Below are 12869 nucleotides of genomic sequence, written 5' to 3'. Positions count from 1 at the left end.
CACTTTTCCTTAAATGTAGTACAGATCCTACCCGACTGTTGTTCAATGTGTTATTTGTTTGGTGTTTTTGTTTTGGCTTTTAGTTTGTAAACAGTCAAGTAAATAAACCAGATAGAAAAACAGGGAAAGCGGTAGCTCAGTGGTTAAGACGTCTGATCAGAAAAGGTCATAAGTTCAAACTTCAGCACCACCAAGCTGGGCCCTTGAGCAAGGCCCTTAACCCTTGACTGTATAAAAAAAAGTCGCTCTAGATAAGGGTGTCCTCTGACGTAAAAAGCAAATATGGGTGTAATAACCAGATGCCAACATACTTTTGGAACTGTGTGTATAATGACTGACAATAGTGGTCATTCAGAAACCCCCCATGTTTAAAGAATATGGAGCCGGCACTAAACGATTAGATTATTCTATAAACTGAAGAAAAAAACACAAAATTCGGTGTGTATTTTTTTTTTTTCTTTGATCAGCCCAAACACATTAGATTGCTACAGCCTGTCCTTTCTCCAAACACTTTTGCTCAAGCAAACACTTTAAGCAACGATTCTCTTCTGATTGTGTACAGGAGCAATAGGAATGGCGGCTTTGCTCCAGTGTCTTTCTCCTGATCTAATCTTGTCCATAGGAACCGGCTATTCATAGACACTGTGCATGCCTGTACACTTTCTCAGCTTTATTCCCATCTACATGGCTTCAGTGGGAACACCTTGAGTGCTGGGCGTAAACCTTTTCTTACAGTTTACACTATGCGGGAATGTAAATGGGACCTCGTGTACGCCCTTGATGCACTCCGCATTGCTTATTATTCTACATGGTGAACTCAGTTACGTAGTACATAGTAAAAGAACTACCACCTATCGCATACCTCCACACCACATTTAAACCCAACAGCTATATCTGGAAATCTCTTTAGTCGAGCTTAATATTGTTTTTGCTATTTATAATTTTTTTTTAGCTATTAATTTTCAGGCCAGGTTTTTAGGATTGGTGCTTTCACTTGCTCTAACACATTTATATATACGTCTTAAATCCCATGAGTCAGTTTTATGAGCACAAAAATACTTCTATCATTCTGTCATGTTTAGAGCAAGGTGTGATTTGAGGCATGGCCGCCAAATAACTGGACAAACATGAATTGGTTTTAGAGATTTGGATAAAAAAAAAAAAGCCAATTTTTGAGTTAGGTGAAGACCAAACAGTTATAATCTTCATTCTTCAAATTTCTTTTTCAATCTTCAAATTTTCATTCTTTGTCAGTCCATGTGATGTATCTAATTTAAGTGAGCTTGCGTATCGAGATTGAATGCAAAAATAGGTCCTTGCCAGGGACAAGGCACTGATGTGGTGTTTTTTATTTTCACAGAATACTATTGTTCACACAATTACCCTATAATTGCGCTAAACTAAGGACATCTGTTTTTCTCCTATTGTAGCTCAACTTTACTACGTATTAGAGGGCTCATTGGATTCAGCGCTAGAAGCAGCCCCACTTGGAATTTTGGCGCTGTAATTATCAATCAGCTCAGACAAAACAGCAATAAACTCATTATCTTTTAGTTTACTAGCACAACCGAATCTTTGCCGTCTTTCTGTTAGCAATCAGTTGGGTGCTAATTGCTACTGGATTCTGCATTCTGCAACACCGATCTATTCAAAACTGTGCATTAAGATTTAGATCTTTTTTTAATTCAGATTTAAACTAAAGTGGATGGGGAAACCCCCCCCAAATGAAAAACAATCAGCATGTCCATTTCAGTGTGTAGTTGTTGTTTGGACCGAGACCATCTGAATTAGATGGTTGTGATTGCGGCACTCACTTGCATTAAAGAACCCCAGCAATAAGGATATCATAGCAGAGTTCCATTCACCACACTAACCCATGCATACGGTGCGAAAGTTGCTGCTTCAGCACAATCACATTTGTCTCACCGACTATTTGATGTGCTCTCAGTGTCTGATTGTCACTCTCAGTGACTGGCATCCTAATTATGAGTATCAGCGACTATTCTGGTTTACAGTCTCTCCCAGAATATAGTGCTGCCAGTGCTCGCTGACTTCTACATGGGTGGCCCGCTTGACCTGGATTCCTGCACCCCTATACAGTTCGTTGCCAGGATGTTGTGACAGATCATTTTCTATTTTATCGTGCCTCACCTTGACTTCTTTTAGAATGCCCACATTTTTTCAAGACCTATGTAAAGTCAGGATGTCGTGGGTTAAACATGTGATCCTAGACTTGCACAAAGCTCTGAGTGTAGTGGAGATTGGGACTATGAGTATTTAAATCAGGTCAGCTTTGCGTGGGATACGGTTTCACACTCGGGGCAAACATTCGGGGATTAGAAGTTTCTAATCGCGACGGCTGATAATAAAGGGCGTGTATTCTTTAGAGGCTCAAAGGTTTGAAATTCTGTCCCATTCCAGACTGTCCCTGACATTCCTATCATCATCCACTAACATGTCCTAACTACATTCTCACCATATCCCCACAGGCCTTATCTCTGTGTTCCCTAATGCTTAGGGTATATTGAGTTGAGATGGCATACAGAGTAGGTTGGTGGAAAAGACTCAAGAAATGTCACTAGAAAGGCTCAGCAAAATAAGGTTTTGTTCTTAAACCTAGTAGTAATAGAGTTTGAAAGTTTCCTCGTATCAGGAAAACTGTTTGGTTGGCTGATTGTTCACTATAGAATAATAAATGTGCTGAATTCTCTCCTTGAATTTGTAAGTGTACCTTTTTTTTTTATTAGTAAATGTTAGAAAATTTCAGTGTGGAAAATTCGAATTTCTGGGTGAATGTCTTCCCACTTATCACCCACTTTCAAGCCATGGATTATGATGTAATTCAACAGTTAGTACAAACTTTTTTTTTACTTTTTTGTTACAATTACTACAATAAAAATGATTAACAGGTAACTTGGTACAATTACCAATTTTGTTACAAGCTATAATTTACAAAATACAAATCAAGTTACAAAGTAACTAGAATTACCTAGAATTACAAATTAAAATACAAACTAACTATAAAGAATTAGTTATAAATTAAGTTACAAACTTAAGTTACTACAAACTAAACAAAATATCTGCAATAAGCTACAGTTACAAAGTTTTAAACCAGCTACAATGAACTACAATTGCACATTTAAAGTAAAAACTAACTACAATAAGCTGGAATTACAAATTAAATTGCATACTAACTACAATAAACCACAATCACAAGTTAAAATACAAACTAACTACAAGGAGCTACAGTTACAAAGTTTGAAACTAACAATAATAAACTACAATTACAAATTAGTACAAACTAAATACGTTGAACTACAAATCCAAATTAAGTTACAAATTAACTGCAATTACAAATCGATTACAAATAAAGTTATTAAATAATGAATTACAATGACAAAGGCGTAATTGTTCTCATTGTAGTTCAGATTGTAGTGTCATTGTTTTTATGCCATAGTGCCAAATATCTTTTTGTTTATTTTTATTATTTAGAACATGTCAGCCTGTGGAAAGTCATGTAATGTCATGTAATTTTGATGTATAAATATTGTACATGTGTAATGTAAAGGAATACTTTAAACACATAAATCTGCCTAAATCGACCAAAGCTCGACAGGGGAAATGATGATAGTCATCGCTGATTAGAGTGAAGTCTTTCCAGACGTTTTTGTGTGTATGAGCGATCGAATGTCTGCCTTGAAGCACCTCCGTGGTTTAAAGTGAGTCATTTATGGGGCAAGGAGACGTACTTTAAACCCTGGTTCAGATCTATGCACAGTGCTTTATCTTGTGCATATATATATATATATATATATATATATATATATATATATATATATATATATATATATTTTTTTTTTTTTTTTATATATACATTTTTATGTTTGTAGCTACATGTCACATTCCACATACATTCTGCTGGAAAACAGGTAGTTTGTGTTACCTCATGCATTGTAACTGATATATTTATTCACCCACCAATGCTGACACTGGAGACTCCTTATTTAATATATTTAATAAACACTTCTTTTGCACTAAAGGTCATGAAATGTCAAAAGACATTAATAAAACAAATACCATATTACCACAGTATCAACACGTATTGTGTTACCGTGGGAGTTGCACTGTTTTTTTTTTTTTATCTCGTTTCTGATTTTTTGTGCCAGACAAGTGAGGAAATGGTGTGGTTATTTTTAGAATAAAAGGAAACAAGTGCTAAGTGGCAGTCCACTGTATGTGTAAAAAGGTATGGCCCAAAGCAAACATGGCGGGAGTCATGGAAAGCTAACGGCTCTGCATTTGTTTGTCCTACAGTGGGGTGTGACTGAGGTTTAGATTGAGGTCAGTGAGGTTAACAACTTACTAACAACATAAAATAATCAATATTGGGGTTTTCTTGACGGGGTATTGTATTCAGCCAAACAATTTTTCCACGGCTGGAATCTCGCCTCCCTTTCTGGTGTAATCACATCGACCTGTGTCTAATCTGTAATGCATCGTTGTGGGATTCGGAGGCTTTCATCTGTGTGCACTTCACAGAGTTCTGGGACAGACTGCAAACACAGCTGCATCTCAGCTGGTACACCAGTTCTTGCATGTGTGGACAAGAGTTGGCGCTAATTTGCAGCACTGCACGATGCAAAAGTAGACCTCGCACCATTGTCTCTCCTCTAGCACACCCACACACACACACACATTCTACAACACAACTGCCCCTGCAGCAATACCAAGGTCTCACCTGTTGCCAAGCCCCATTATGTCACACTGAGTCATTCTGCCATGGCGTCACATCACATAGTGAAGAGCTTGGTCTGGTTGACTTGCGAAGACAAAACACCAAAGACTGAATTATGGGTGATTGCTAAATATTTTCGATATAATGTGAATATATACATAAAACTCATCATTTCCTTTTTATGTTGCAGAGTTTCTTTGTAATTACTACTTCAGTTCGATTGACATGCAAAGAAACTAAACTTTGCACCTTGTTCAATGATTTGTGTGTTATCGTTGTTGAAACTTTTGCTCTTTAAAAATACTTTTATTGACATAATTAGCATGTCCTAATTGTCCTGAACAGCATGTCCTTTGAGTAAAAACTTTTTGGTCTTGGGTCAGAATATCATTAAATAGCTTTGGGTTAAAACATGGGTTGTCTTGATGTTGTCTAATGTCTCAGAAGAAGTAACAATGAATGAAGCTCAATTCATCAATTAAAAACATTGCAACACTTAAAATTATAGCAGTTGAAGATAAGAATGAAGACTAACTTGCCGTGTTGCTGAGAAAGCGCTAAAGACCTATGAAAGAAAACCTAAAGTTAAACTAAGTGGTCGCTCAGTGGTTAAGACGTTGGGCTTTGGATGGGAAGGTTGCTGAAATCTCACTAACGCCAATCTGCTGGCAAGGTTAGGCCCAAAACCCCCGACTGCTCTGTTGTTATTCTCTCTGAATAAGCACTTCTGCCATAAAGGCTGTAAATGGAAATGGAACAGCTTTATCTGACACTGGAGACTCCTTCCTGCACCTGTTTGTTCATACTTTATGGATCCCAAACGGAAATTATTTCTTTGCATATCCCAGCGATGTAAAAGGCTGGGGTCAAAGCTTAGGGTCAGCCATGTTATAATGCCCAGAAAACCCTCTGGGGCCTTGCTCAAGGGACCCAAGAGCGGCAGCTTGGGGATACTGAGGCTTGAACCCGCAAACCTCCGATCAGTAACCCACATCGGTAACCACTAAGCTACCTGCTGAGTCTGTCGCCATGTGGTTCACCTTGCACTTTCGAAAGATGGTCCATGCTGCTGTTATAGAAAATGAACACCTTTTGAGAAAAAAAAAAAAAATCTCGAGTACGTTTGAGTTTGGTGCCAACAACTCTTTGTATAGCGTCCCTAAACTTGGTATTCAACAACCCAGAGTAAACACTTTAGCAGTTATACCCATAATGAATAGTTGCTGGGATCAAGAACGAGCTAAGAGCTTCCTCCATCAAGTGAACGTGTCTTGTAAAGCCGTGTTGCCGGCACACTATTCTCTTACCTTTAACCAAAGACAAGCCTTTACTTGTCCTGATATGAAACACGCTACTAATGTGAGGTCCTTGCAGCCTGGTTAGTTGAACTATTCTCCTGGGCTGTTATTAAATAATTATGATGCATCTTATAAGAGTTCAGCCTCTGCAAGAAAGGAAATGAAAAGGAACTTTGTAGCTTTCGGGGGAATATTTCGCAGCGGAGCAACCTGAATAACATAAATATTTGAAGAATGTCACCAGTGGCTACGGTTTCCTTTACACTTTCAGTGTGTTTGAGTTGTCAGGTTCTGGTATACTGTAATGCAGGGTTTAAGGGGGTAAAAACCGGCTCCAGCCTTTGCTCCTGTTTACTTCAAGCCCCCATCAGCCGTAACAAACCGCACATGATCGCTGTAATTTATTGTAGAGCTGGAGAACTGGATTCTTTTGAAGTGACTCGGTTGTCGTTTGTCCCATGCTCTCCTCTCTTCTTTGCTGAGAAGCATACAAGTGGCTTTAGATAAAGCAACAAAGCAGCCCTTCACTCTGGGGTACATTAGCATTTCAACAAACCCCCTTCGAGAAGTGACCACTTCACACACCAGTGGCCTTTGCACTCTAAGCACTCCTGCACTTTTGTCATTCAGAGCTTGAGGCGGTGCCTTCTCATTAGATATGATTAGGTCAAGGTTAAGATTTGGCTGTATTATTTTATATATATATATATATATAATATATACCAGAGCAGTTTTCACATAGCATTTGCATTTATGTATATTTATTAATTTCAAGGACATGCAAATAAAATGTACTGAGTTTATTCATTATTAGATGTTTTTTCCTCAACACTGTCAAGGGTTATTGTTTGTCAGTATCCTCATTTGTAATACATGTCTTGCGTTGAAAGGGGTAATGCCATTCAAATTTTTACGTAAAGATAGTAGGAAAAATCCCATGAATCCATTAAGTGGTTGTTCAGTTCAGCCAATGCTACCTGTCGGACCGTTATGCTGCAAATTTTATCAAGTTGGACCTGAAATTTAGATGGATTTATTTTGGGAAACTTTATTTCTTTTGAAAATGGATATAATTTTATGACATAGCCCTATTATATAACCTTATTCAGTGTGACCGTCATTGCAGAGATGCTACAGTCTATGCTGAAAGAGAATACATTTTTTGCAGCCGTTGATAAAAAGTGAATAGTTTGCTGTAATTGAAAAAGTTTTGGAATGCTTGAAAATTTAGCTGCAATGTAGCATAAGAAAATATAGTGATTTAATATTGCCACAAGAAATGAAATGTGTGTCTGAGCAGAATCGGTGGTCATTGCTCAGTTTCAAGGGTACAAATGAGTAGAATGTTTTCATGAGGTATAAATATCCCATTTAGTGCATTCAAATAAAAAACAATCTATTCGAAATTACTTGAAAACGGTAACCGCACTATTAGTTTAAAATGATCTTAAACTTTGGGGACGTTTTCTTTGGCCTGAATCTTCTCCTCGCCCTTCGCTGTTTTCTCCCCGTTCCTCCATTTTTCATTCTGCAGCGTCTTCTGCGTTACCTGTCCAGAGCGCTCCAGAGTTTAGACGGTGGTGCGTCAGTATTAGTGGTCTGTGGGGAAACGCAGTGCTCCGTGTTTAGTTAAATGGACTAAACGAAATTAATTTGCCTGGATGAAATTTTGTAATCGATTTTCTCGAGAAGGAATTGTTTCAGCTCTAGTTCCCACCCTTGCTGGCCTTTATTATCAGCATCCTCCCTGTGACCTAATTGGGAAGGAAGTCCGGCTGAATGCTTTGCTTCATATGCGTTTTTTTTACGCCAATGTCTGCTTTAATGTGCGTCTGCCAGAGATTTTTTTTGCCGTGCAGCGTCATCTGATCAGGTAAAAAACAAAAAAAAACAAAGACCCTGCTGATTCATCATCCTGTGAGGGAAATGAAGTCCAAATTTATCCATAGGATGGGGAACCCCAATTCCCTGCAGCCAGTTTACTCAGGCTTTCCTGTGGAACTTCCAAGACGAAGGCAGGAGCTGTATATAAAAGCACTGTCGTCTTATTTTTTATTTCTTTGCTTTGTTTTTTCCACGAACATGTCATGTTCAAAGGCAAGTCATCACAGAACACCTATTCTAAGCGCTGCACATTAAAGCAGACATGTTTAAACTGGTAATGAATAATTTGCTTAAGAGCCACCTGCTTTTTGAGATGCCAAAAACCACATCCCACACTAGAACCAGAATGTCTTTTATTTAGATTTCCATGAGAGAAAATTATTCATTTCAGTACAGCTGCAATACTTTCCGTGTTGGTTTTTGCTGATGCCTAACTACATGATTCTTTGCCCCATCAGAGTCTTCTCATGGAAAAAGAAAACATCAGTGAAGCTGAAAGTAACCACTGTATATTGTTGGTAATCCTATGGTAATATATTTAACCATATGAAAACATTTACCTCAACTTTAAATTAGTTTGCATTCTTACAGTTTAGAAAAATGGACTGTTCTACATGCTCGGGGTTTTCCCAAAAAGCTGTTTTAATGAACTAATATCCGAACTTTCGATTTAGATGCTCCACCCGAGATCTATGAAACTGTGTACTAACAAACGTACAGTTCGGAGAAGGTTTTTTATCTTTAGGTGTGTGGTTCTGTGTGAAAGCATGTGCAGTTTTGTACACCAAAAAATGAAATGGGAAATATATACAGTCACAGGAATAATGAAAAGTTTTTTATGTTATTCAGCAGTTTTTCAAGGCAGCTTGCCATGTTTTGTAAAAGTGGTCAGTTCTTGGTCATGTTTTTGGTGATAGCAAGAAGTCTTTTATGGGGGGGAAAAAAACCCCCAACTTTTGTTTTGTGCGCTCTGGTACTAGGCAAGTAAATGTTCTTCCATGTTTGCTGTTATTGACAATGAAATACCTCAGTCAAGGCCCAACATTGTTTATCTGTTTTAACCAGATGTGATTTTGCATGTACAGTATGTGTGTATCTATGAGGGAAAGTTGAGCACTGGTGTGAACAATGTGGGAGAGCACTGGATCTATGGCTTGATAAGAAAAGAATGCAAATTGTGAGAGTTCTCCTTGCCAGGTTCAGATCACATCAGCTGCCATCTGCAGTTGCCCCCGTTCAATGCCTTCAACTTACCGTGTCAAAAGCATCCTTGGCAAGCTGTTCGAGGCCATCGCTATAGACACTGCTCTGGTTGAGAAGCTTGACATGGATGTGCCTTTGTGTGGGCATGTACAGTCTATCTGAAGTTACTAGAACTTGCGTATTTGTGGTAAAAGTACCTAATTTAGGTATCCTCTTCTCAGTCTATAGACTAACAATGCATCAGGTGTGCATATGATACTTGCATGTATGATTGTGTCATACAAAAGACATTACGCAATAGTAGAAATCACTACTCGGGGGTTTACAGCTGCAGCATTTCAGCATATGCTGTCAATAATGTTTCCTACACATAATCAAAAGCAGAGCAGCTGTTTCAGTATTGCATAAAAGTCATCTGCAAGTGACGTGATTTGAAATGGGTGTGTCATTGTCAGTTTTCTGGAAGATGCTGAGGGTCTTCAGCGCCAACAATTCAACTTTTGTCATTTGAAGATACCACAACTTAGTCATTACCCAGTTAAAGAAAATCAATGCCTTTATAAAACATTATTAAATTGTTCCAAATCAGGCTTCCCATCGTGGCCTTGGATTGTTACCCAACTGAAATGTTTGTGGCTTTTATACAAGTGGTTGTGTAGAATTTAGCTTCCACCCACACCTCATAATGCCTTCTTGGGATAAGCAAAACATTTTGTTCACTTAATTTGACAGTGGCGTCTCTTCAAAAATGGGCAGCTCTCACTGATGCCATGAGACAAACATGGTGGATTACATGGCACCAAGCAGAAAGCATTTCTTGTTTTGGCAACTCTGAGGTAATTTTTATAGAGAGTACTTATACTGTTACTCACATGCTTGCACATGAATGGAATTGAAGGAAAGCAATTCTGATTGAATTAACTGATTGTTATATTTTCTAAGTATTAATAAAAAAAAAACACTGTGGTGTACCAGGGCTTAACTCCACTTCGGTCAGAATGAATGCTTGGACTCATTCGTTCTAAGTAACAGTGAATTTCCATTATATAAACTTTGCCGCTTCACAGTAAACATGCCGGGGTGGAATGCCCCCATTTCCAAACTGCAGTAAAACAAACACGAGCTTCTTAATTGCCTTTTACTAGGCTTTATCACCACCTAAAACTAACCAACTCAAACAATTATCCTTTTAAAGAGCCTATTTAAACAGCTCTTTTAGCACTGATTTATTGTCGGTTAGTAGCTCTACAGGTTAGAACAGGGAGCGTGAGGAACTTCTCACCCTCTTGTATCCACTGCTGAGTTCCCTCTGTGGCCCTGACACGAACATGAAGGACGTTTTTAAAGCATGCACCATGGCTGAAATCTGGCACCAACGCTATTTGGCGCAGGAACAAAACCTGCTCGTGGGCACATGTCTCAACTGTAGCCTGTTGTTTTGAGGGTGTGGGGGTTCCTTAGTACCTGCAATCTGTCGGGATAGAGATTTAGCAAGATCACATAAGAATGGGCAGTGTTTTCTTTTGCTCTATGAGATGGGTGGGACAGGGCCAAAGTTTACATAGCTTGATCATCCCCGGCTGAGGTGCCTAAACGGATAGTCAGCACAATTTCCCACAACTTCACTACATGGAATCCCTGGAATCTCGTGACAGGCTTTCACCTCTTTGGCTTTGGCCAAAAGACTAGCAGACTTTGGCAATACACTGCATAGTGCACCTGGAACACTTTTTTTATAGTATTGGAACATTTGAAGAAGAAAAAAGTTTATGTTGATTCAAGAATCGGGCATAAAGTTCCTCAGATGATCAACCACCAATCTTGGCAGACCAGAAACGGAAGTGTTTAGAAGAGCAAGGTGTGTTAAAACAGCTCAAGGGTATCCAGCCTTTGGTGATGGTTTCCACTTGGCAAGGTTTTGCACATAGACTGTCCTGGTATCTGTGTTCACTTATAATGACCTTATAGGAAATGAAACTTCACATCTGCTTCTAATGAATAGGCAGACTAGGGGCCCTTGCTTTCTTGTACCTTTGGACCAATCTGCTGGCATGCGGATGCAGAAGTGGAGGTGTTCCTTGGATCAAACCCACCTTTAATTTATGCCTTGCAGCAAACTTTACAGACAGATGAATTGCTTCGGAGATGGTGCAACTTGGGGAATTGCCAAAACTATTACTTTACTACTTAAACATTTGGTGACTGATTTCGATGACTGCAGGCTACTTTGGTTTCTTTTCTCGCAGATGTATCTCTTCCAGGTCCCAGATACATTTATAGGCCATAAATATCCACATCTAGGAATTTAAATTGTACCTTAGATTTCCTCAATGTTACACGTTGTTTACTCAAAGCAGATGGCTGTTTGTACATGCAGTTATTGTTCCAAGCAGCATTTTTAAGTGGCTGTATATTTTAGACTCATGAGGAAGGAAGGCTAAGTTAGACATGGGTAAAGTCTTATTTTAGTCTGTGGATTCAGCAGGGTTTCTCCACACTAGATTAGGTGTGGTGCATTGTTGTCTGGAACAGCAGTCTTGCTTGCTGATTTGCTTATGTATTCTTGAATACTTTTTATCAGGTGCTCAGCAATGCGTTACTTGGATTACGCAGGTTTAACATACACATTACCATCTCGTTGTCATGCTTCACATTCTTAATAAGAGTAATTATTCAAACGTGAGCACTTCTTTCATACCAGCTCGTTGTGACCACTCTGATTTCACTGATTTAACTGCATTCATGTCACAGGTTTTACGATTATGACTTAGATGTAATTAAACCTTGGAGCAATTTGGCCAGACATCAAACACGTTCTAAACTCTCTGATGTGGATAAATGCCAGTGCTGCTGCAACTCTGACTCATTATTTTTACCTACCAAACGAAATGTTTCCCCAGGCTGAACTTTTTTGTTTTTTGCATGCAAAACTATTTTGCTGGCAGTGTTGTATTAAAAAAATAAAAAATAAAAATAAAAAAAGCCTCAAGGTTTGGCGATGTGATGTTTAAAACTAGATTGCTGTGTGAAGAAACTTGTTTCAAATCTTAACTTTCCTTTGCGATTCCCTGAAGCTTCCAGCCAATCAACATAATATAAAGTATAAAACAAAATTCCTTATGAAAGCCCCATGTTGACCTTGGACAAGTGCTAGAAGTGAGTCAGTGTTTATCTCTGGATGTGCAGCTTATTCCCGCTTTTCATTTACTACCTTACCTTATCCAACACTCACTGAGTCTCCTGTCTGCTCAATAGTAGCCTCAGGTTGTTATTCTCTAGAGGGTTTGAGGTGATCTGGTAATTTTTTTTTCTGAGGTGTTGCCACGAAAATGGATATTTTGATGCTATAAACTGAGTGGCCATGAATTAAATTTAGTGGTCCAGTTGATTGTTTGGCATAAAATGATGAGTACTTGCTTAGCCTACTTTGCCTCCTGTTGCCACAATGGTCTAATTTGATTGATTTGTCTTCGTCTTACCACAGTTGCCACGGGTCAAGTTATAGACCTTCGAGAATGGCAAAACACAAATATAGAGAAAAGGTACATTTCTCGAGTTTCTGCCTCTTTAGGACCTTTCACCTGGTGGAACGTCAGCCCTAGAGCTTAAGGATTCTCCTCCTTGTCCCAGCCGTAAGAGAGATAATCCTGTGGGTCGCCAGAGGCCGACTCCTTGATCCTTAGTCAATGGATGACAGAAAGCTTACAGTCAAGCATTTAGACCACAGAACAGGCCAATCAGGATAAGGC

At 38.8% G+C, this 12869-nt stretch overlaps 1 protein-coding gene across 40 annotated transcripts in view; it reads left to right on the top strand.

The window, feature by feature from the left end:
• hspg2 (heparan sulfate proteoglycan 2) overlaps nt 1–12869 on the top strand; it is a 95835-nt gene that overhangs the window by 707 nt on the left and 82259 nt on the right. The window lies entirely within an intron of this gene.

This window comes from Silurus aristotelis (assembly GCF_946808225.1).
Source record: "Silurus aristotelis genome assembly, chromosome: 19".
NCBI classification, from domain to species: Eukaryota; Metazoa; Chordata; class Actinopteri; order Siluriformes; family Siluridae; genus Silurus; species Silurus aristotelis.
This window is presented reverse-complemented; position numbering and strand designations above follow the sequence as displayed.